At 49.2% G+C, this 25,291-nt stretch overlaps 1 pseudogene; it reads left to right on the forward strand.

Annotated features, from left to right (window-relative positions):
• Window positions 1-3,252: 3,252 nt before the first annotated feature.
• Window positions 3,253-25,291, forward strand: part of LOC135532799 (protocadherin-18-like) — a 23,211-nt pseudogene continuing 1,172 nt past the window's right edge.

The following is a 25,291-nucleotide window of genomic DNA, read 5'->3' on the forward strand; positions in this document are numbered from 1 at the left end:
CTTTCTTAACTTTTCGTTACTCCATTGCTTCTATTTTTCCATTAATACTTCATTCGCCACTTAAATGATGAAAAAAAGAGATGTGATTATTTTGATGAGGTAGCGCGACTAAACGTATTAAACCCACTTCAGCTTCAGCATGAATTATAGCCTGCAACCCGTTTCTTCATGGCTACAACTATTGTTTCATTTCTCACCCGGAGTTTCAAACATTCCTCTTTATTCCGTTTCTTTTTCTCTTTATTTCTTCCATGTGAACTCGGAGGACTTTCGCTTCTTTGTTCCCGAAATGTGATTAGCACTGGCGCGCGAGGTATAATTGCATTACTGTCTTTAGGGCGCTCGGCTCTAGGAAAGCACCGGTCCGGTATCAGCACTGGTTAAATAGTCTACGAGACAGAGACTTGGTCGGCAAAATGTGCAATAGAAGAGAGAATAATCAATTCAAAGGGAACGTTTTGCAAACACAGTCAGAGCTATGAATAGAATAATTAAGATTAAGAGAAACGTTTTTGCGCCTATTTAAGATTGAGAGGGGTAAAATGTGCACCTTCTGTCGATGTCAGTGCACGTTTTGGGAATTCGATAACTCCTATGCAAATTCACGGAACACTATAGAAGGTTTGCAGATGGTTGGGATCAAATAGAACGTCCACCCAACTTAAACCAACTGACCTATTGAAACCTGGATATTCATGACTGTCAGTGAACGTTTATCCGCCATATATCACGTTGACGATAATTTGGAGGAAGAGGGACATACGTTATTCATATATTTGTTGCTTGTCTTAGTCCGCCTGGTGGACTCTTGTCTTACATGAACTACGTAGGCCATGCATGAAGTTGCATCACTGTTAACCCAATCACCAGACTCCATTCTGTATAGGCGACATGTGTGGGGAGATGGGATGACAGTAGGTGAGATATTCCATACATGGTTAACACGGGCAAATCCACAGATGATCCCATGTTTTGAACGACTTCGAGATGCTGATGTTTCTGAAAACATGGATGGAAGTTGAATTCTGACGAGAACGTGAGAGCTTGTAGGTCTCTACTCTTAAACAGACGAGTTTGGATAAGTGCCCATGTGTATTGTTGCATTAAGATGACTGCGGAAAGAGATGCAGAGATTTAAAACGGCCACGTCAACAGATGCTTGCGTAATTTTACAATGGGCTAAAAGATGTAGGATACGTTCCCAAACATGATGCACGGTTAGCTAAATAATTAGCGTAGCCCCCGCTTAAAGATTAAAACGCATAAAACATTTTTTTTAAAGGGCCAATTGCTGTCTGTCTCGGAGTCATACGGTGACAGTTAATTTACTCGGTTATCTGAATGCATGGATGGAGGGGAGTGAGTTTGGAACCGTGTCCTGAATAGCACCCTACTCCCTTCATAGTGCATTACTTTTGACCGCCACCACATGGCTCTGGGTAAAGTAGTGCACCGTAGGCTGCCATTCAGTACTTGCACAGCCTTAGAGGCGTGTTTGGTCTGCAATGACTGGGGTTGGGTTGTCAGTAGACCGTGCCAGATGAGTGGTTTGCGCAGTCCCAGTTGCGCATGTTCGTCTTGTTTTTTTATATTTTGCATGCATGGATGTACATGTTTGATGACAGAGAATGGGATACTGTGTGTGTGTGTGTGTGTGTGTGTGTGTGTGTGTGTGTGTGTGTGTGTGTGTGTGTGTGTGTGTGTGTGTGTGTGTGTGTGTGTGTGTGTGTGTGTGTGTGTGTGTGTGTGTGTGTGTGTGTGTCTGTGTCTGTGAAGTTGAAGAATGTTAAACAGTATTATGCACAGGGACAGAGATGTACCGCGGCGTGACCAAGTCCTAAACCCATTCATTAGTACCCGGCTCCTTTTCACCACAATTCTCCACACTGATTTATCCGGCTTACCCTCTACAACCCGCCACAGATTAGAAAAGGTGCATGTGAACATTTTGCTCAAAAACATCCAAGAGAGTGAGGAGGAGGGAAGGAGACTCAACTGACACTGAATAAAACGACCAGGGAGAAATTAATGTATGCAGTGTCCACGCAAGCTAGCAGTCTCTCTCTCTCTCTCTCTCTCTCTCTCTCTCTCTCTCTCTCTCTCTCTCTCTCTCTCTCTCTCTCTCTCTCTCCTCTCGTGTGTGTGTGTGTGTGTGCTAATTTGGGTATAGCCTATATGCCAGTTGCTATAATAACTAATTGGTGAGACTGGTGAAGATAATTCTCCATTCGCCAGTTAGACCAACGCACATAATTCGAAGCGATATAAATCAGAATGTAGCCTCCACATGTACAGCCTATCCCCGTCTCCAGTCTCTCTGTACCTAACACAATTCTAAACAATACTTTAGGAGGAATAATGTATATCCTACATTATCCCAGCCCCGTCTCCAGTCTCTCTGTACCTAACACAATTCTAAACAATACTTTAGGAGGAATAAGGTATATCCTACATTATCCCAGCCCTGTCTCCAGTCTGTCTGCTGCAACAGACCCACAACGAGAGACCACGACACTCATAAAGAAACCTTGCGTCTTCTAACGGCGACTACCAACAAAATATAACCGGGCAAACGTCACCAATGAAAGTTCCTCTTTAGTAATTTTACCCTTCCCTATTGTTGAGGCACAGCCTTCTCTCTCTCTCTCTCCTCTTCAGGGTGAAAGTGAAGAAAGAAAGTGATGAAGAACCCGAGAGGGTGGAGTTTGCCTGGTCTCGATCTCTCCTCCTCCCTCTTTCTCCCCCTCGCCTCTGTTTTGAGTGGTCACCGGGTAGGCATTTATTTTGGGAAGCATTTTGCCTTGCTGGGGGGAAGAGAAAGGGGCCGCTATTCCGTTGTAGGGCTGGTTAGATTGAGGGCGGGCTATTTTGGGGAGCCATCAGACGGAGAGAGAGAGCGAGAGAGCACCGCTACAGAGAGAAGCACAGATTTAAGCGGTGCTCTATAAGTCTGCTCTGAGACTCGCGCACCAGATTTGTATGCGTGGAAGGGATCTTAGATAACTCACTCTCACTTTGGACGTTGTGTTTTCTAGTAGAAATGACTGCGGAACACCCTGTTTAATGCTCCAACGTGTTTAAATGGGGATATCTAGCTCTTGGAGAAGGCGCTAGATTAGCCTAATGACTGTCGTCGGGGCGCAGTGGATTCGTTGAGTTCATTAGGCTACAATAACGGAATCAGTGCTGGCTGCGTAAAGGAGCTATTTTGGAACTACTTTCAAGAATCACCCAAGGGATTTTACTTTAACGATGGAACCTGGACAAATAATCTGCGGATTTTATATCGAATATGGATACTTCTCGCCGTTATGGCGGTGGCCGCAAAACGTCAAAGGTAAAACGTTAAAATATCAAGTTTACGAGGAACAGAAGGTGGGGACTGTTATTGGACGGCTTAAAGAAGACCTGGCTGCGGTTTTGGTCAAACTCCCAAGTTCTGTGTCTTTGCGCTTCCGAACCATGCAGAGAGGTAGCACGTCTTTCCTATCCGTGCGCGAGCAGAACGGAAGATCAGCATCCGTTCCAAAATAGACAGAGAGAAGCTCTGCGAGAAGAACCTCAACTGTTCCATTGAATTCGATGTTCTGCTCTTCCAACAGAACACTTTTGCAGCTCTTCCACGTCGAAGTGGAAGTGTTGGACATTAATGATAACGCGCCCCAGTTCGCCCGCGCCGTAATCCCCATCGAGATCTCCGAGAGCGCGGCAGTTGGGGCGCGCATTCCCTGGACAGCGCGAGTGACCCCGACGTCGGGGAGAACTCCCTCGATACTTACTCCCTCGAGCCCAACAACTACTTCAAGATTGACATTCAGAGCAGAACGGACGGGGCTAAGTACTCGGAGTTGGTGGTGCTAAGGGAGCTCGACAGGGAGATGCAGCCAGGTTATGAACTTCAGCTGACGGCCTCCGATAAGGGCGTTCCCCCTAAATCAGGTTCTACTCTCCTCCAGAATTAGCGTGGCAGATTCAAACGACAACAGTCCTATTTTCGAACAGTCTTCATATGTGATTCAGCTATTGGAGAATTCACCTGTTGGATCTCTTCTTATTGACCTGAATGCGACTGATGCAGACGACGGAACCAACGCCAAAATCGTCTACTCATTTAGCAGTCACGTGTCCCTCGAAAATCGAAACGTTCAAGATCAACTCAGATAAGGCCACCTGACGCTCATGAAGCGTGGACTTTGAAAGCGCGACATCATATGACATCGATGTCCAAGCCCAGGATATGGGCCCCAACTCCATGCCAGCACACTGCAAGATCTTCATCAAGGTAGTGGACGTAAATGACAACAAACCAGACATCAGCATCAATCTGATGTCCCAAGGGGACAGAGGCAAGGAGGACGCAGCCCATATCTCAGAGGCCGCTCCATTGGATTCCTTCGTGGCCTTAGTAGAGTGAGGACCTAGATTCCGGTCTGAACGGAGAGGTTGTGTGTAAACTCCATGGCCAGGGAGTTTTAAACTACAGAAGACGTACGAGAACAACTACATGATCCTCACTAACGTCTCGCTGGATCGGGAGAAGAGGTCAGAGTTCAGCTTGACAGTCATCGCCGAGGACCGCGCACGCCCAGCCTCTCGACCATCAAGCACTTCACCGTGCATGTGCTGGATGAAAACGACAACGCTCCCACGCTTCCAGAAGGGACGCTATGAGGTATTCAGATCAGAGAACAACGCCCCTGGGGCCCTACCTCACGTCGCTATTGGCAACCGACCCCGACCTGGACGCCAACAGCCAGGTGAGCTACTTCCTGGTGGAGAACAGCGTTCACGGAGCTCTATCTCCACCTTTGTCACCATAGACCCATCCAACGGTGCTGTTTACGCCCTCCGCCACACGTTCGGACCGCAGGACATCAGCCGGATATCCTTCGTAGTCCAGGCCAAGGACGCCGGGGAACCCTGGTTGCTGAGCAACGCCACCGTCATCCTGACAATCCTAGACGAAAACGACAACCCGCCGGTCATCGTGGTTCCGCAGCTCTGGAACCTCACGGCCGACGTCCCGTCTCTGGGCACACCGAGGCCGGTAGCCTGGTTACCGCTGTCAGGGCGACCGGCCGAGACACCGGCGTCAACGCAGAACTCACATGTTCAATCACTGCCGGCAACGAGGAAGGCTTCTTCTCTATGGATCCTAGAACGTGCGAGATCAGCGCCAACGTTAGCCTCGACATGTTTCCCACGAGTTTGCGGAGCTCACCATCCTGGTCAGTGACCACGGTTCCTTGCAACAGACCACCAAGGCCGTCCTAAAAATCAGCCTCTATGAGAACATGGAGGGCCACGTGCAGGTGCTGGACCAGGGGGAGACGCCGCTCGACGCCTCCTCATCATCATCATGTCCCTGGGGGCCATCTGCACTATGCTCCTGATCATCATGGTGATGTTCGCCGCCCGCTGCAACCGAGAAAAGAAAGATACCAGGAACTCATACAACTGCAGGGTGGCGGAGACCAACCACCAGCATCACCCTAAGAAACCGTCGCGGCAGATCCACAAGGGTGACATTACACTTGTTCCCACGGTGAATGGGACTCTACCAATCAGAGCGCACCACCGCTCACCCTCGGCCACGCCCCCATGGACCGGGCGCCAATGGGAAGCCGGCAGAGCCCACCACAGCCACCAGTCACTGAATAGCCTGGTGACGATATCGTCCAATCATATCCCGGAGAGCTTCGCCCTGGAGTTGGCCCACGCTACGCCACCCGTCGAGGTGAGATACTACAGAACACACAATTCACCTCTCTCTCTCTCTCCCACTCTCTCTCTCTCTCTCTCTCACACACACACACACACACACGCACACACACACACACACACACACACACACACACACACACACACACACACACACACACACACACACACACACACACACACACACACACACACACACACACACAATTCACACACACACACACACACACACACACGCCTACACTCCTCCACCATTCTAGAATAATCCGTCATAAATCCGAGCCTCTTGGTAACAGTTCCTGAGTGTCAGTAAAGCCGTAGTGAAATGACTGTCCATTTAAAACTAGTAGAACTGATTCCAGATGTAATCATGGATCCGGTTTGTCTTTGTGTCTTCACCCTCAAGCCATTATATGATCGTTGTTCTCTCCTATCCATATTGATTTGGCCCCGTCATCCACACACACCCCATTGTTATTTCTCTCATCCACTTTCTGTCATCCATTTTGGAATCATCATATTTGTCTCCTCACCCTCCTCAGTGTGTCACCACCATCAGAATTACTGTGTGGCATCCATCTTGTTTTGTTCCTCATTGTTGTCGTGTTTTTCCCCTGTCGTCTGTTTCCATCCGTTCTGTTATTCATCCTCATTTTTTCTGTTATTTTGATGTGTTTATTCTGGATATAGCAAGTCTCACAGCTTCTGTCCATGCTCCATCAGGGTCAGTATCAGCCTCGACCCTGTTTCCGTGGCAACAAATACTCCAGAAGCTACAGGTAAAACCAAACCCCCAAAACATTGTAACGTTTTGCTCTTTTGAGTTGTTATATTCCCTTGTGTCCACCGTGCTTTTCATTAGTAGCATCAATAAAAACCTATATAATGACAGTATGGATCTATATTCGTTTGGCTCTTTTGTTTATCATGTTTTCAGTTTGAATCATATCAATATCATTCAATCCAAAAGTTTGTGGATCACATGTCTGTTTCAACTGTAGTGTTGTGAAATGTTTGCTTTGTATTTCTATCTACCTCTCTATGATGAGCATTAATCAGTGGTACAGCAGCTTCTACCACTAAGAAACACCAATTGCATATATTTTAATTGACTTTAATAGATTTTAATTGACTCAAATGTATATATTTTTTCTCTCTCTCTCTCTCTCTCTCTCTCTCTCTCTCTCTCTCTCTCTCTCTCTCTCTCTCTCTCTCTCTCCCTCTCTCCTCTCCCTCCCCTCCTCTCCCTCTCTCTCCCTCTCTCTCTCCCTCTCTCTCCTCTCTCTCTCTCTCCCCTCTCTCTCTCTCTCTCTCTCCTCTCTCTCTTCTCTCTCTCTCTCTCTCTCTCTCTCTCTCTCTCTCTCTCTCTCTCTCTCTCTCTCTCTCTCCTCTCTGTCTCTCTCTCTCTCTCCCTCTCTCTCTCTCCCTCTCTCTCTCTCTCTCTCTCTCTCTCTCTCTCTCTCTCTCTCTCTCTAGGTATGCATTGCAGGACATGGACAAGTTCAGCTTGAAGGACAGTGGTCGTGGGACAGCGATGCGGGGACAGCGACTATGATATGGGACGAGAGTCCCCATCGACCGTCTGCTGGGGGATGGCTTCTCCTGAGCTCTACCACCTGGACATGCTCCACAGACTACACCCAGGTCAGTTACATAGATACATGAGACAGCCATCTTGGTAGAGGCAGGATAGACTATAGTGCTTCTCTGAGCTCTACCACCTGGACATGCTCCACAGACTACACCCAGGTCAGTTACATAGAGACATGAGACAGCCATCTTGATAGAGGCAGGATAGACTATAGTGCTTCTCTGAGCTCTACCACCTGGACATACTCCACAGACTACACCCAGGTCAGTTACATAGAGACATGAGACAGCCATCTTGGTAGAGGCAGGATAGACTATAGTGCTTCTCTGATCTCTACCACCTGGACATACTCCACAGACTACACCCAGGTCAGTTACATAGAGACATGAGACAGCCATCTTGGTAGAGGCAGGATAGACTATAGTGCTTCTCTGAGCTCTACCACCTGGACATACTCCACAGACTACACCCAGGTCAGTTACATAGAGACATGAGACAGCCATCTTGGTAGAGGCAGGATAGACTATAGTGCTTCTCTGAGCTCTACCACCTGGACATGCTCCACAGACTACACCCAGGTCAGTTACATAGATACATGAGACAGCCATCTTGGTAGAGGCAGGATAGACTATAGTGCCAAGGTCAGTTACATAGAGACATGAGACAGCCATCTTGGTAGAGGCAGGATAGACTATAGTGCCAAGGTCAGTTACATAGAGACATGAGACAGCCATCTTGGTAGAGGCAGGATAGACTATAGTGCCAAGGTCAGTTACATAGAGACATGAGACAGCCATCTTGGTAGAGGCAGGATAGACTATAGTGCCAAGGTCAGTTACATAGAGACATGAGACAGCCATCTTGGTAGAGGCAGGATAGACCAGCTTTATACTCTTCAGTGATGTCACGAATATGAAAACCAAGCCCGGTGACATCACCCGCTGCAGTAATACAGTCCTGTTTTCACTAGATATATAACACGACCCAGTGATGCCCACCGTCACACACATCACAGCAGGTTCTCCCCACAACACCTTAATAAATCATCTATTCAGTTCAGCACCGTGGACAGCTGCTCACACCAGGTTCTCCCCACAACACCTTAATAAATCATCTATTCAGTTCAGCACCGTGGACAGCTGCTCAAACCAGGTTCTCCCCACAACACCTTAATAAATCATCTATTCAGTTCAGCACCATGGACAGCTGCTCACACCAGGTTCTCCCCACAACACCTTAATAAATCATCTATTCAGTTCAGCACCGTGGACAGCTGCTCACACCAGGTTCTCCCCACAACACCTTAATAAATCATCTATTCAGTTCAGCACCGTGGACAGCTGCTCACCACGTTTTCCAACCTTCCCCATGTTGGCTTCAACAATACACGTCTCACCTGAATAGTCAAAAGTTGATTTTTAACACCACATTGTACGGCCTGGACTCCCAAATAACACCCTATTTGTTTAATAGTGCACTACTTTCCCTATGTAGTGTACTCAAAAGTGGTGCACTATATAGGGAATAGAGTGTGATTTGGGACACATGCACTATTACATAACAGCCCATTCACTCAGTGGCACTATTGTGGTTCAGCTGTATTGTTCCCCCACAGCCTTTCAGTTCCAGGGGTTTTATCAGGCAGACAAGCTCCTCCATTACCAGCCTCCTGATATCTGGCCCTCAGATAGAGTCGTGTCGGGAAACGCCTCCCCGATGTAGACTGTGGCTCTCTCTGTCTGTCACTGTGTCGGGTGGAGGGGTGGGGGTGTGTGTGTGTGTGTGTGTGTGTCTGTGTGTGTGTGTGTGTGTGTGTATGTGTGTGTGTGTGTGTGTGTGTGTGTGTGTGTGGGGTGTATACACGTGTGTCTATGTTGTCTGTTTGAGTGACAGGCCGGCCCTTTCATGTCTGTGCTGAGGAGAATTCACAGTAATTGCTTTTAAAATGATGTTGTTCTCCCCCCTGAGAGCCACAGTCTCTCCTCTTCTCTCTCTTCTCTCTCTTCTCCTCTGTCTGTTATTCTTCTCTTTACAGAGAGATGAAGGAGGGAGGGAAGAAGGAGAGATGGAGGAGGGAGGCAATACGGAGAGATGAAAGAGGGAGGGAAGAAGGAGGGAGGGAAGCAGGAGAGATGGAGGAGGGAGGGAAGAAGGAGAGATGGAGGAGGGAGGCAATAAGGAGAGATGGAGGAGGGAGGCAATAAGGAGAGATGGAGGAGGGAGGCAATAAGGAGAGATGGAGGAGGGAGGCAATAAGGAGAGATGGAGGTGGGAGGCAATAAGGAGAAATGGAAGAGGGAGGGAAGCAGGAGAGATGGAGGAGAGAGGGAAGAAGGAGGGAGGGAAGCAGGAGAGATGGAGGAGGGAGGGAAGAAGGAGGGAGGAAAGCAGGAGAGATGGGGGAGGGAGGGAAAAGGAGAGATGGCAGAGGAGAGGAAGAAGGCTAGATAGAGTGAGGGAGGGAGGGGGGAGGGGAGAAGGATGGAGCTAGGGAAGGAGGGAGGGAGGGGAGATGGAGGGAGTGAGGGAAAGGAGATGAAGGGAGGGAGGGATTGAAAGAGGGGGATTAACTGTTTTTGAGCCTGATTGAATGGAGTGATTTAATTTGTTTACTTTGTCACTCATCCCAGTAAAAATCGGTTGACCTTTTTGATACCAAAACAACATCTATCTTTCTCACAAAAATGGTTGGTTCAGATGTCTAGAGTTTACAGAGACATGAGGGAAAGTGTTAGACGGGCAACAGAGGTACAGGGTTAGACTGAGAGGTACAGGGTTAGACAGAGGTACAGGGTTAGACTGAGAGGTACAGGGTTAGACAGTGAGGTACAGGGTTAGACTGAGAGGTACAGGGTTAGACAGAGGTACAGGGTTAGACTGAGAGGTACAGGGTTAGACAGTGAGGTACAGGGTTAGACAGAGAGGTACAGGGTTAGACAGAGAGGTACAGGACTAGACTGAGAGGTACAGGGTTAGACAGAGAGGTACAGGGTTAGACAGAGAGGTACAGGGTTAGACAGAGAGGTGCAGGGTTAGACAGAGAGGTACAGGGTTAGACTGAGAGGTACAGGGTTAGACAGAGAGGTACAGGGTTAGACAGAGAGGTGCAGGGTTAGACAGAGAGGTACAGGGTTAGACAGAGAGGTACAGGGTCAGACAGAGAGGTACAGGGTTAGACAGAGAGGTACAGGGTTAGACAGAGAGGTACAGGATTAGACAGAGAGGTACAGGGTTAGACAGAGAGGTACAGGGTTAGACAGTGAGGTACAGGGTTAGACAGAGAGGTACAGGTTTAGACAGAGAGGTACAGGGTCAGACAGAGAGGTACAGGGTTAGACAGAGAGGTACAGGGTTAGACAGAGAGGTACAGGATTAGACTGAGAGGTACAGGGTTAGACAGAGAGGTACAGGGTCAGACAGAGAGGTACAGGGTTAGACAGAGAGGTGCAGGGTTAGACAGAGGTACAGGACTAGACAGAGAGGTACAGGGTTAGACAGAGAGGTACAGGGTTAGACAGAGAGGTACATTTAAGTCATTTACATTTAAGTCATTTAGCAGACGCTCTTATCCAGAGCGACTTACAAATTGTTGAATTCACCTTCTGACATCCAGTGGAACAGCCACTTTACAATAGTGCATCTAAATCATTAAGGGGGGGGGGGGGTGAGAAGGATTACTTATCCTATCCTAGGTATTCCTTGAAGAGGTGGGGTTTCAGGTACAGGGTTAGACAGAGAGGTACAGGGTTAGACAGAGAGGTACAGGGTTAGACAGAGAGGTACAGGAATAGACAGAGAGGTACAGGGTTAGACAGAGAGGTACAGGGTTAGACAGAGAGGTACAGGGTTAGACAGAGAGGTACAGGGTTAGACAGAGAGGTGCAGGGTTAGACAGAGAGGTACAGGGTTAGACAGAGAGGTACAGGGTTAGACAGAGAGGTACAGGACTAGACAGAGAGGTACAGGGTTAGACAGAGAGGTACAGGGTTAGACAGAGAGGTACAGGACTAGACAGAGGTGCAGGGTTAGACAGAGAGGTACAGGAATAGACAGAGAGGTACAGGACTAGACAGAGAGGTACAGGGTTAGACAGAGAGGTACAGGGTTAGACAGAGAGGTACAGGAGTAGACAGAGAGGTACAGGGATAGACAGAGAGGTACAGGACTAGACAGAGAGGTACAGGACTAGACAGAGAGGTACAGGGTTAGACAGAGAGGTACAGGGTTAGACAGAGAGGTACAGGACTAGACAGAGAGGTACAGGGTTAGACAGAGGTAGGACTAGACAGGGTTTAGACAGAGAGGTACAGGAATGAACAGAGAGGTAGACAGAGAGGTACAGGGTTAGACAGAGAGGTACAGGGTTAGACAGAGAGGTACAGGACTAGACAGAGAGGTACAGGGTTAGACAGAGAGGTACAGGGTTAGACAGAGAGGTACAGGACTAGACAGAGGTGCAGGGTTAGACAGAGAGGTACAGGAATAGACAGAGAGGTACAGGACTAGACAGAGAGGTACAGGGTTAGACAGAGAGGTACAGGGTTAGACAGAGAGGTACAGGAGTAGACAGAGAGGTACAGGGATAGACAGAGAGGTACAGGACTAGACAGAGAGGTACAGGACTAGACAGAGAGGTACAGGGTTAGACAGAGAGGTACAGGACTAGACAGAGAGGCACAGGGTTAGACAGAGGTACAGGACTAGACAGAGAGGTACAGGACTAGACAGAGAGGTACAGGGTTAGACAGAGAGGTACAGGACTAGACAGAGAGGTACAGGGTTAGACAGAGAGGTACAGGACTAGACAGAGAGGCACAGGGTTAGACAGAGGTACAGGGTTAGACAGAGAGGTACAGGACTAGACAGAGAGGTACAGGACTAGACAGAGAGGTACAGGGTTAGACAGAGAGGTACAGGGTTAGACAGAGAGGCACAGGGTTAGACAGAGGTACAGGGTTAGACAGAGAGGGTACAGGGTTAGACAGAGGTACAGGACTAGACAGAGAGGTACAGGGTTAGACAGAGAGGTACAGGACTAGACAGAGAGGCACAGGGTTAGACAGAGGTACAGGGTTAGACAGAGAGGTACAGGGTTAGACAGAGAGGTACAGGGTTAGACAGAGAGGTACAGGACTAGACAGAGAGGTACAGGGTTAGACAGAGAGGTACAGGGTTAGACAGAGAGGTACAGGAGTAGACAGAGAGGTACAGGGATAGACAGAGAGGTACAGGGTTAGACAGAGAGGTACAGGGTTAGACAGAGAGGTAGAGGACTAGACAGAGAGGTACAGGACTAGACAGAGAGGTACAGGGTCAGACAGAGAAGTGCAGGGTTAGACAGAGGTACAGGGTTAGACTGAGAGGTACAGTGTTAGACAGAGGTACAGGGTTAGACAGAGGTACAGGGTTAGACAGAGAGGTACAGGGTTAGACAGAGAGGTGCAGGGTCAGACAGAGAGGTACAGGGTTAGACAGAGAGGTACAGGGTTAGACAGAGAGGTACAGGGTTAGACAGTGAGGTACAGGGTTAGACAGAGATGTACAGGGTTAGACAGAGAGGTACAGGGTTAGACAGAGAGGTACAGGACTGACAGAGAGGTACAGGGGTTAGACAGAGAGGTACAGGGTTAGACAGAGAGGTACAGGACTAGACAGAGAGGGTACAGGGTTAGACAGAGAGAGGTACAGGGTTAGACAGAGAGGTCACAGGGTTAGACAGTGAGGTACAGGGTTAGACAGAGAGGTACAGGGTTAGACAGAGAGGGACAGGGTTAGACAGAGAGGTACAGGGGTTAGACAGTGAGGTAGGGTTAGACAGAGAGGTACAGGGTTAGACAGAGAGGTACAGGGTTAGACAGAGAGGTACAGGACTAGACAGAGAGGTACAGGGTTAGACAGAGGTACAGGGGTTAGACAGAGAGAGGTACAGGACTAGACAGAGAGGTACAGGGTTAGACAGAGAGTTGCAGGGTCAGACAGAGAGGTACAGGGTTAGACAGAGAGGTACAGGGTTAGACAGGAGGAGGTACAGGACTAGACAGAGAGGTACAGGGTTAGACAGAGAGGTACAGGGTTAGACAGAGAGGTACGGGTTAGACAGAGAGGTGCAGGGTCAGACAGAGAGGTACAGGGTTAGACAGAGAGGTACAGGGTTAGACAGAGGTACAGGACTAGACAGAGAGGTACAGGGTTAGACAGAGAGGTATAGGTTAGACTGAGAGGTACAGGGTTAGACAGTGAGGTACAGGACTAGACAGAGAGGTACAGGGTTAGACAGTGAGGTACAGGGTTAGACAGAGAGGTACAGGACTAGACAGAGAGGTACAGGGTTAGACAGAGAGGTACAGGGTTAGACAGAGAGGTACAGGGTTAGACAGAGAGGTACAGGACTAGACAGAGAGGTACAGGGTTAGACAGAGAGGTACAGGGTTAGACAGAGAGGTGCAGGGTCAGACAGAGAGGTACAGGGTTAGAAAGAGAGGTACAGGGTTAGACAGAGAGGTACAGGACTAGACAGAGAGGTACAGGGTTAGACAGAGAGGTACAGGGTTAGACAGTGAGGTACAGGGTTAGACAGAGAGTACAGGTTTAGACAGGACAGGGTCAGACAGAGAGGTACAGGGTTAGACAGTGAGGTACAGGGTTAGACAGAGGTACAGGACTAGACAGAGAGGTACAGGGTTAGACAGAGAGGTACAGGGTTAGACAGAGAGGTACAGGGTTAGACAGAGAGGTGCAGGGTACAGGGAATAGACAGAGAGGTACAGGGTTAGACAGAGAGGTACAGGGTTAGACAGAGAGGTACAGGGTTAGACATTTACATTTAAGTCAGGGTTAGACAGAGAGGTACAGGGTTAGACAGAGAGGACTACAGGGTTAGACAGAGAGGTACAGGACTAGACAGAGAGGTACAGGGTTAGACAGAAGGTACAGGGTTAGACAGGAGAGGTACAGGACTAGACAGAGAGGTGGGGTTTCAGGTACAGGGTTAGACAGAGAGGTACAGGGTTAGACAGAGAGGTACAGGACTAGACAGAGAGGTACAGGAATAGACAGAGAGGTACAGGGTTAGACAGAGAGGTACAGGAAGACAGAGAGGCACAGGGTTAGACAGAGAGGTACAGGACTAGACAGAGAGGTACAGGGTTAGACAGAGAGGTACAGGGTTAGACAGAGAGGTTAGACAGAGAGGTACAGGACTAGACAGAGAGGTACAGGGTTAGACAGAGAGGTACAGGGTTAGACAGAGAGGTACAGGACTAGACAGAGGTGCAGGGTTAGACAGAGAGGTACAGGAATAGACAGAGGGTAGGACTAGACAGAGAGGTACAGGGTTAGACAGAGAGGTACAGGGTTAGACAGAGAGGTACAGGACTAGACAGAGAGGTACAGGGTTACTAGACAGTGAGGGTACAGGGACAGAGAGGTACAGGGTTAGACAGAGAGGTACAGGGTTAGACAGAGAGGTACAGGACTAGACAGAGAGGTACAGGGTTAGACAGAGAGGTACAGGGTTAGACAGAGAGGTACAGGACTAGACAGAGAGGTACAGGGTTAGACAGAGAGGTACAGGGTTAGACAGAGAGGTACAGGACTAGACAGAGGTACAGGGTTAGACAGAGAGGTACAGGGTTAGACAGAGAGTACAGGACTAGACAGAGAGGTACAGGGTTAGACAGAGAGGTACAGGACTAGACAGAGAGGTACAGGGTTAGACAGAGGTGGGTTAGACAGAGGGTACAGGGTTAGACAGAGAGGTACAGGAGTAGACAGAGAGGTACAGGGATAGACAGAGAGGTACAGGAGTAGAGGCACAGGACTAGACAGAGAGGTACAGGGTTAGACAGAGAGGTACAGGACTAGACAGAGAGGCACAGGGTTAGACAGAGACAGGACCTAGACAGAGAGGTACAGGACTTAGACAGAGAGGTACAGGGTTAGACAGAGAGGTACAGGACTAGACAGAGAGGTACAGGGTTAGACAGAGAGGTACAGGACAGAGAGGTACTAGACAGAGAGGTACAGGGATAGACAGAGGTACAGGGTTAGACAGAGGGTACAGGACTAGACAGAGGTACAGGACTAGACAGAGAGGTACAGGGTTAGACAGAGGTAGGTTAGACAGAGAGGTACAGGGTTAGACAGAGAGAGGTACAGGGTTAGACAGAGGTACAGGGTTAGACAGAGGTACTAGACAGAGAGGTACAGGGTTAGACAGAGGGTACAGGACTAGACAGAGAGGCACAGGGTTAGACAGAGAGGTACAGGGTTAGACAGAGAGGTACAGGGGTTAGACAGAGAGGGCAGGGTTAGACAGAGAGGTTAGACAGAGAGGTACAGGACTAGACAGAGAAGTACAGGGTTAGACAGAGAGGTACAGGGTTAGACAGAGAGGTACAGGAGTAGACAGAGAGGTACAGGGATAGACAGAGAGGTACAGGGTTAGACAGAGAGGTACAGGACTAGACAGAGGTACAGGGTTAGACAGAGAGGGTACAGGGTCAGACAGAGAGGTAGGGTTAGACAGAGGTACAGGGTTAGACAGAGAGGTACAGGTTAGACAGAGGTACAGGGTTAGACAGAGGTACAGGGTTAGACAGAGAGGTACAGGGTTAGACAGAGAGGTGCAGGACTAGACAGAGAGGTACAGGGTTAGACAGAGAGGTAGTGCAGGGTTAGACAGAGGTACAGGGTTAGACTAGACAGAGGTACAGGGTTAGACAGAGATGTACAGGGTTAGACAGAGGTACAGGGTTAGACAGAGAGGTACAGGGACAGAGAGGTACAGGGTTAGACAGAGAGGTACAGGGTTAGACAGAGAGGTACAGGACTAGACAGAGAGGTACAGGGTTAGACAGAGAGGTACAGGGTTAGACAGAGAGGTACAGGGTTAGACAGAGGTACAGGGTTAGACAGAGGTGGGTTAGACAGGTTAGACAGAGAGGGTACAGGAATAGACAGGGTTAGACAGAGAGGTACAGGACTAGACAGAGAGGTACAGGGTTAGACAGAGAGGTACAGGACTAGACAGAGAGGTACAGGGTTAGACAGAGGGTACAGGGTTAGACAGAGAGTAGGGTTAGACAGAGAGGTACAGGGTTAGACAGAGAGGTGCAGGACTAGACAGAGAGGTACAGGGTTAGACAGAGGTACAGGGTTAGACAGAGAGGTACAGGGTTAGACAGAGAGGTACAGGACTAGACAGATAGGTACAGGGTTAGACAGAGAGGTACAGGGTTAGACAGAGAGGTACAGGACTAGACAGAGAGGTGCAGGGTTAGACAGAGAGGTACAGGGTTAGACAGAGAGGTACAGGACTAGACAGAGAGGTACAGGGTTAGACAGAGAGGTACAGGGTTAGACAGAGGTATAGGGTTAGACAGGGGTTTAGACAGTGAGGTACAGGAATAGAGAGGTACAGGGGTTAGACAGAGAGGTACAGGGTTAGACAGTAGGTACAGGACTAGACAGAGAGGTACAGGGTTAGACAGAGAGGTACAGGGTTAGACAGAGAGGTACAGGACTAGACAGAGAGGTACAGGGTTAGACAGAGAGGTACAGGGTTAGACAGAGAGGTACAGGACTAGACAGAGAGGTACAGGACTAGACAGAGAGGTTGGGACAGAGAGTTAGACAGAGAGGTACAGGGTTACAGACAGGGTTAGACAGAGGGTACAGGGTTACAGAGAGGTGCTAGACAGAGAGGTACAGGGTTAGACAGAGAGGTTAGACAGGACTAGACAGGGTTGGGGAGAGGGTACAGGGTTAGACAGAGAGGTACAGGGTTAGACAGAGAGGTACAGGAATAGACAGAGAGGTACAGGGGTTAGACAGAGAGGTAGTTGACAGGACTAGACAGAGAGGTACAGGGTTAGACAGAGAGGTACAGGGTTAGACAGAGGTACAGGGTTACAGGACTAGACAGAGAGGTACAGGGTTAGACAGAGAGGTACAGGGTTAGACAGAGAGGTACAGGGTTAGACAGAGAGGTACAGGGTTAGACAGAGAGGTACAGGGTTAGACAAGACTAGAGAGGTACAGGGTTAGACAGAGAGGTACAGGACTAGACAGAGAGGTACAGGGTTAGACAGAGAGGTACAGGGTTAGACAGAGAGGTACAGGGTTAGACAGAGAGGTAGGGATACAGGGTTAGACAGAGGAGGTACAGGGGTTTAGACAGAGAGGTACAGGGTTAGACAGAGAGAGGTACAGGACTAGACAGAGAGGTACAGGGTTAGACAGAGAGGTACAGGGTTAGACAGAGAGGTACAGGACTAGGACAGAGAGGTACAGGGTTAGACAGAGAGGTACAGGGTTAGACAGAGAGGTACAGGGTTAGACAGAGAGGTACAGGGTTAGACAGAGAGGTACAGGGTTAGACAGAGAGGGTACAGGGTTAGACAGAGAGGTACAGGACTAGTTTAGACAGAGAGGTACAGGGGTTAGACAGAGAGGCACAGGGTTAGACAGAGGTACAGGGTTAGACAGAGAGGTACAGGGTTAGACAGAGAGGTACAGGAGTAGACAGAGAGGTACAGGGATAGACAGAGAGGTACAGGACTAGACAGAGAGGTACAGGGTTAGACAGAGAGGTACAGGGTTAGACAGAGAGTACAGGACTAGACAGAGAGGTACAGGGTTAGACAGAGACAGGACTAGACAGAGAGGTCAGGGTTAGACAGAGAGGGGTACAGGGTTAGACAGGAGAGTACAGGACTAGACAGAGAGGTACAGGGTTAGACAGAGAGGTACAGGGTTAGACAGAGAGGTACAGGGTTAGACAGAGAGGTACAGGAATAGACAGAGAGGTGCAGGGTTAGACAGGAGAGGCACAGGGTTAGACAGGGTTAGACAGAGAGGTACAGGGTTAGACAGAGAGGTACAGGGTTAGACAGAGAGGTACAGGACTAGACAGAGAGGTACAGGGTTAGACAGAGAGGTACAGGGTTAGACAGAGAGAGAGGTACAGGACTAGACAGAGGTTAGACAGTGAGGTTACAGGACTAGACAGGAGAGGTACAGGGTTAGACAGAGAGGTACAGGGTTAGACAGAGAGGTACAGGAATAGACAGGACTTAGACAGAGAGGTACAGGGTTAGACAGAGAGGTACAGGGTTAGACAGAGAGGTACAGGGTTAGACAGAGGTACAGGACTAGACAGAGAGGTACAGTGTTAGACAGAGAGGTACAGGGTTAGACAGAGAGGTACAGGGTTAGACAGAGAGGTACAGGGTCAGACAGAGGTACAGGGTTAGACAGAGAGGTACAGGGTTAGACAGAGAGGTACAGGACTAGACAGAGAGGTAGGAGAGGTACAGGAATAGACAGAGAGGTACAGGACAGAGAGGTACAGGGTTAGACAGAGAGGTACAGGAGGTTAGACAGACAGAGGTACAGGGTTAGACAGAGAGGTACAGGTTAGACAGAGAGGTACAGGACTAGACAGAGAGGTACAGGGTTAGACAGAGAGGTACAGGAGACAGGAGAGGTACAGGAGTAGACAGAGAGGTACAGGGTTAGACAGAGAGGTACAGGACTAGACAGAGAGGTACAGGAGGTACAGGACTTAGACAGAGAGGTACAGGACTAGACAGAGAGGTGCAGGGTTAGACAGAGAGGTACAGGGTTAGACAGAGAGGTACAGGGTACAGAGGTACAGGGTTAGACAGAGAGTACAGGGACAGAGGGAGTAGACAGGAGGTACAGGTTAGACAGAGAGGTACAGGACTAGACAGAGAGGTACAGGGTTAGACAGAGAGGGGTACAGGGTTAGACAGAGGTACAGGACTAGACAGGGTTTAGACAGAGAGGTACAGGACTAGACAGAGAGGCACAGGGTTAGACAGAGGGTACAGGGTTAGACAGAGAGGTACAGGACTAGACAGAGAGGTACAGGGATAGACAGAGAGGTACAGGGTTAGACAGACAGAGAGGTACAGGGTTAGACAGAGAGGTACAGGACTAGACAGAGAGGTACAGGGTTAGACAGAGAGGTAGTACAGAGAATAGACAGAGAAGTGCAGGGTTACAGAGAGGTACAGGGTTAGACAGAGGTACAGAGACAGAGGGTACAGGGTTAGACAGAGAGGTACAGGGTTAGACAGAGAGGTACAGGGTTAGACAGAGAGGTACAGGGTTAGACAGAGAGGTACAGGGTTAGACAGAGAGGTACAGGACTAGACAGAGAGGTACAGGGTTAGACAGAGAGGTACAGGGTTAGACAGAGAGGTACAGGACTAGACAGAGAGGTACAGGGTTAGACAGAGAGGTACAGGGTTAGACAGAGAGGTACAGGGTTAGACAGTGAGGTACAGGGTTAGACAGACAGAGAGTACAGGGTTAGACAGAGAGGTACAGGGTTAGACAGAGAGGTACAGGGTTAGACAGAGAGGTACAGGGTTAGACAGAGAGGAGGTACAGGGTTAGACAGAGAGGTACAGGGTTAGACAGAGAGGTACAGGACTAGACAGAGAGGTACAGGGTTAGACAGAGAGGTACAGGGTTAGACAGAGAGGTACAGGGTTAGACAGAGAGGTACAGGGTTAGACAGAGAGGTACAGGGTTAGACAGACAGGTACAGGGTTAGAGACAGAGAGGTGCAGGGTAGACAGAGGTGCAGGGTTAGACAGAGAGGTACAGGGTACAGGACTAGACAGAGAGGTACAGGGTTAGACAGAGAGGTACAGGGTTAGACAGAGAGTACAGGGTTAGACAGAGAGGTACAGGACTAGACAGAGAGGTACAGGGTTAGACAGAGAGGTACAGGGTTAGACAGAGAGGTACAGGGTTAGACAGAGAGGTACAGGACTAGACAGAGAGGTACAGGGTTAGACAGAGAGGTACAGGGTTAGACAGAGAGGTACAGGGTTAGACAGAGAGGTACAGGAATAGACAGAGAGGTACAGGGTTAGACAGAGAGGTACAGGGTTAGACAGAGAGGTACAGGGTTAGACAGAGAGGTACAGGGTTAGACAGAGAGGTACAGGGTTAGACAGAGAGGTACAGGGTTAGACAGAGAGGGTACAGGACTAGACAGAGAGGTACAGGGTTAGACAGAGAGGTACAGGGTTAGACAGAGAGGTACAGGACTAGACAGTTACAGGGTTAGACAGAGGTGCAGGGTTTGGGAGAGGTAGACAGACAGAGGTACAGGGTTAGACAGAGAGGTACAGGGTTAGACAGAGAGGTACAGGACTAGACAGAGAGGTACAGGGTTAGACAGAGAGGTACAGGGTTAGACAGAGAGGTACAGGGATAGACAGAGAGGTACAGGGTTAGACAGAGAGGTACAGGGTTAGACAGAGAGGTACAGGGTTAGACAGAGAGGTACAGGGATAGACAGAGAGGTACAGGGTTAGACAGAGAGGTACAGGGTTAGACAGAGAGGTACAGGGTTAGACAGAGAGGTACAGGAATAGACAGAGAGGTACAGGGTTAGACAGAGGGTACAGGGTTAGACAGAGAGGTACAGGGTTAGACAGAGGTGCAGGGTTAGACAGAGAGGTACAGGAATAGACAGAGAGGTACAGGACTAGACAGAGAGGTACAGGGTTAGACAGAGAGGTACAGGGTTAGACAGAGAGGTACAGGGTTAGACAGAGAGGTACAGGAGTAGACAGAGAGGTACAGGGTTAGACAGAGAGGTAGGGTTAGACAGAGAGGGTACAGGGTTAGACAGAGAGGTACAGGACTAGACAGAGAGGTACAGGAATAGACAGAGAGGTACAGGACTAGACAGAGAGTACAGGGTTAGACAGAGAGGTACAGGGTTAGACAGAGAGGTACAGGAGTTAGACAGAGAGGTACAGGAATAGACAGAGAGGTACAGGGTTAGACAGTGAGGTACAGGACTAGACAGAGAGGTACAGGGTTAGACAGAGAGGTACAGGGTTAGACAGAGAGGTACAGGGTTAGACAGAGAGGTACAGGGTTAGACAGAGAGGTACAGGGTTAGACAGAGAGGTACAGGACTAGACAGAGAGGTACAGGGATAGACAGAGAGGTACAGGACTAGACAGAGAGGTACAGGGTTAGACAGAGAGGTACAGGGACTAGACAGAGAGGTACAGGACTAGACAGAGAGGTGCAGGGTTAGACAGAGAGGTACAGGAATAGACAGAGGTGCAGGGTTAGACAGAGAGGTACAGGGATAGACAGGGTTAGACTACAGGTACAGGGTTAGACAGAGAGGTACAGGGTTAGACAGAGAGGTACAGGGTTAGACAGAGAGGTGCAGGGTTAGACAGAGAGTACAGGGATAGACAGAGAGGTACAGGGTTAGACAGAGAGGTACAGGGTTAGACAGAGAGGTACAGGGTTAGACAGAGAGGTACAGGGTTAGACAGAGAGGTACAGGGTTAGACAGAGAGGTACAGGGTTATTCAGAGAGGTACAGGACTAGACAGAGAGGTGCAGGGTTAGACAGAGAGGTACAGGGTAGACAGAGAGGTACAGGGTTAGACAGAGGTAGGGTTAGACAGGGTTAGACAGAGAGGTACAGGGTTAGACAGAGAGGTACAGGGTTAGACAGAGAGGTACAGACAGAGAGGTACAGGGTTAGACAGAGAGGTACAGGGTTAGACAGAGAGGTACAGGACTAGACAGAGAGGTACAGGGTTAGACAGAGAGGTACAGGGTTAGACAGAGAGGTACAGGGTTAGACAGAGAGGTACAGGGTTAGACAGAGAGGTACAGGACTAGACAGAGAGGTACAGGACTAGACAGAGAGGTACAGGGTTAGACAGAGAGGTACAGGGTTAGACAGAGAGGTACAGGACTAGACAGAGAGGTACAGGGTTAGACAGAGAGGTACAGGACTAGACAGAGAGGCACAGGGTTAGACAGGGTTAGACAGTGAGAGAGGTAGACAGAGGTACAGGATTAGACAGAGAGGTACAGGGTAGACAGAGAGGTACAGGGTTAGACAGAGAGGTAGAGACAGAGAGGTACAGGGTTAGACAGAGAGGTACAGGGTTAGACAGAGAGGTACAGGGTTAGACAGAGAGGTACAGGGTTAGACAGAGAGGTACAGGGTAGACAGGAGTTAGACAGAGAGGTACAGGGTTAGACAGAGAGGTACAGGACTAGACAGAGAGGTACAGGGTTAGACAGAGAGGTACAGGGTTAGACAGAGAGGTACAGGACTAGACAGAGGTACAGGACTAGACAGAGAGGTACAGGGACTAGACAGAGAGGTACAGGGTTAGACAGAGAGGTACAGGAATAGACAGAGAGGTACAGGACTAGACAGAGAGGTACAGGGACTAGACAGAGAGAGGTACAGGGTTAGACAGAGAGGTACAGGGTTAGACAGAGAGGTACAGGGTTAGACAGAGAGGTACAGGGTTAGACAGAGAGGTACAGGGTTAGACAGAGAGGTACAGGACTAGACAGAGAGGTACAGGGTTAGACAGAGAGGTACAGGACTAGACAGAGGTACAGGGTTAGACAGAGAGGTACAGGACTAGACAGAGAGGTACAGGGTTAGACTGAGAGGTACAGGACTAGACAGAGAGGTACAGGGTTAGACAGAGAGGTACAGGGTTAGACAGAGATGTACAGGGTTAGACTGAGAGGTACAGGGTTAGACTGAGAGGTACAGGGTTAGACAGAGAGGTACAGGGTTAGACAGAGAGGTACAGGACTAGACAGAGAGGTACAGGGATAGACAGAGAGGTACAGGGTTAGACAGAGAGGTACAGGGTTAGACAGAGAGGTACAGGGTTAGACAGAGAGGTACAGGGTTAGGGTTAGACAGAGAGGTACAGGACTAGACAGAGAGGTACAGGGTTACTAGACAGAGACAGGTACAGGGTCAGACAGAGAGGTACAGGACAGAGAGGTAGACAGAGAGGTACAGGACTAGACAGAGAGGTACAGGGTTAGACAGAGAGGTACAGGAATAGACAGAGAGGTACTAGACAGAGAGGTACAGGGTTAGACAGACAGAGAGGTACAGGGTCAGACAGAGAGGTACAGGGTTAGACAGAGAGGTACAGGGTTAGACAGAGAGGTACAGGGTTAGGAGAGGTACAGGGTTAGACAGAGAGGTACAGGACTAGACAGAGAGGTATTGGACTAGACAGAGAGGTACAGGGTTAGACAGAGAGGTGCAGGACTAGACAGAGGGTGCAGTGACAGAGGTACAGGACTACAGAGAGGCACAGGGTTACAGGGTTAGACTGGACTAGACCGAGAGGTACAGGGTTAGACTGAGAGGTACAGGGTTAGACAGAGAGGTACAGGGTTAGACAGAGAGGTACAGGACTAGACAGAGAGGTACAGGGATAGACAGAGAGGTACAGGGTTAGACAGAGAGGTACAGGGTCAGACAGAGAGGTACAGGGTTAGACAGAGAGGTACAGGGTTAGACAGAGAGGTACAGGACTAGACAGAGAGGTACAGGGTCAGACAGAGAGGTACAGGACTAGACAGAGAGGTACAGGACTAGACAGAGAGGTACAGAGTCAGACAGAGAGGTACAGGAATAGACAGAGAGGTACAGGGTTAGACAGAGAGGTACAGGACTAGACAGAGAGGTACAGGGTCAGACAGAGAGGTACAGGGTCAGACAGAGAGGTACAGGGTTAGACAGAGAGGTACAGGGTTAGACAGAGAGGTGCAGGACTAGACAGAGAGGTACAGGACTAGACAGAGAGGTACAGGGTTAGACAGAGAGGTACAGGACTAGACAGAGAGGTGCAGTACTAGACCGAGAGGTACAGGGTCAGACAGAGAGGTACAGGACTAGACCGAGAGGTACAGGACTAGACAGAGATGTACAGCTATAGACAGAGAGGTACAGTACTAGACAGAGAGGTACAGCTATAGACAGAGAGGTACAGGACTAGACAGAGAGGTACAGGTATAGACAGAGAGGTACAGGAATAGACAGAGAGGTACAGGACTAGACAGAGAGGTACAAGTATAGACAGAGAGGTACAGGGTTAGACAGAGAGGTACAGGAATAGACAGAGAGGTACAGGTATAGACAGAGAGGTACAGGACTAGACAGAGAGGTACAAGTATAGACAGAGAGGTACAGGGTTAGACAGAGAGGTACAGGGTTAGACAGAGAGGTATAGGACTAGACCGAGAGGTACAGGATTAGACAGAGAGGTACAGGGTTAGACCGAGAGGTACAGGATTCGATAGAGAGGTACAGGGTTAGACAGAGAGGTACAGGAATAGACAGAGAGGTACAGGAATAGACAGAGAGGTACAGGTATAGACAGAGAGGTTTTATTTTTTATTTTACCTTTATTTTACTAGGCAAGTCAGTTATGAACAAATTCTTATTTTTAATGACGGCCTAGGAACAGTGGGTTAACTGCCTGTTCAAGGGCAGAACGACAGATTTGTACCTTGTCAGCTCGGGATTCGAACCTTTCGGTTACTAGTCCAACGCTCTAACCACTAGGCTACCCTGTCGCCCCAGAGGTACAGGACTAGACAGAGAGGTATTTGTATCAGTGCTCCTGGTCCCCTCTCCCCTCTCCCATAGCTATGGGACTGTGTCCTCTCTCCCATAGCTAGGGGACTGTGTCCTCTCTCCCATAGCTAGGGACTGTGTCCTCTCTCCCATAGCTATGGGACTGTGTCCTCTCTCCCATAGCTAGGGACTGTGTCCTCTCTCCCATAGCTATGGGACTGTGTCCTCTCTCCCATAGCTATGGGACTGTGTCCTCTCTCCCATAGCTATGGGACTGTGTCCTCTCTCCCATAACTATGGGACTGTGTCCTCAATGTCAAACCAGATAAAACATTGAGACTGTATTTTCCAGCTAGCAGTGTATGTACTGAGTAGTGTTGACAGACAACAGTTCTGTAGGCTACTGCATATCAATGCCAATCATACACCTTGACACTGTGTCCCCTCTCTGCTCTCCTCTTCTGAGCCACGAGACCCTTTAATCAATGTCAAACCAAACATGTTATTTGTCACCAATCTCTGTGTCTCTCATGTCTCCCTTCTCATTC

This window comes from Oncorhynchus masou, unplaced genomic scaffold, assembly GCF_036934945.1.
Source record: "Oncorhynchus masou masou isolate Uvic2021 unplaced genomic scaffold, UVic_Omas_1.1 unplaced_scaffold_2033, whole genome shotgun sequence".
Lineage (NCBI taxonomy): Eukaryota > Metazoa > Chordata > Actinopteri > Salmoniformes > Salmonidae > Oncorhynchus > Oncorhynchus masou.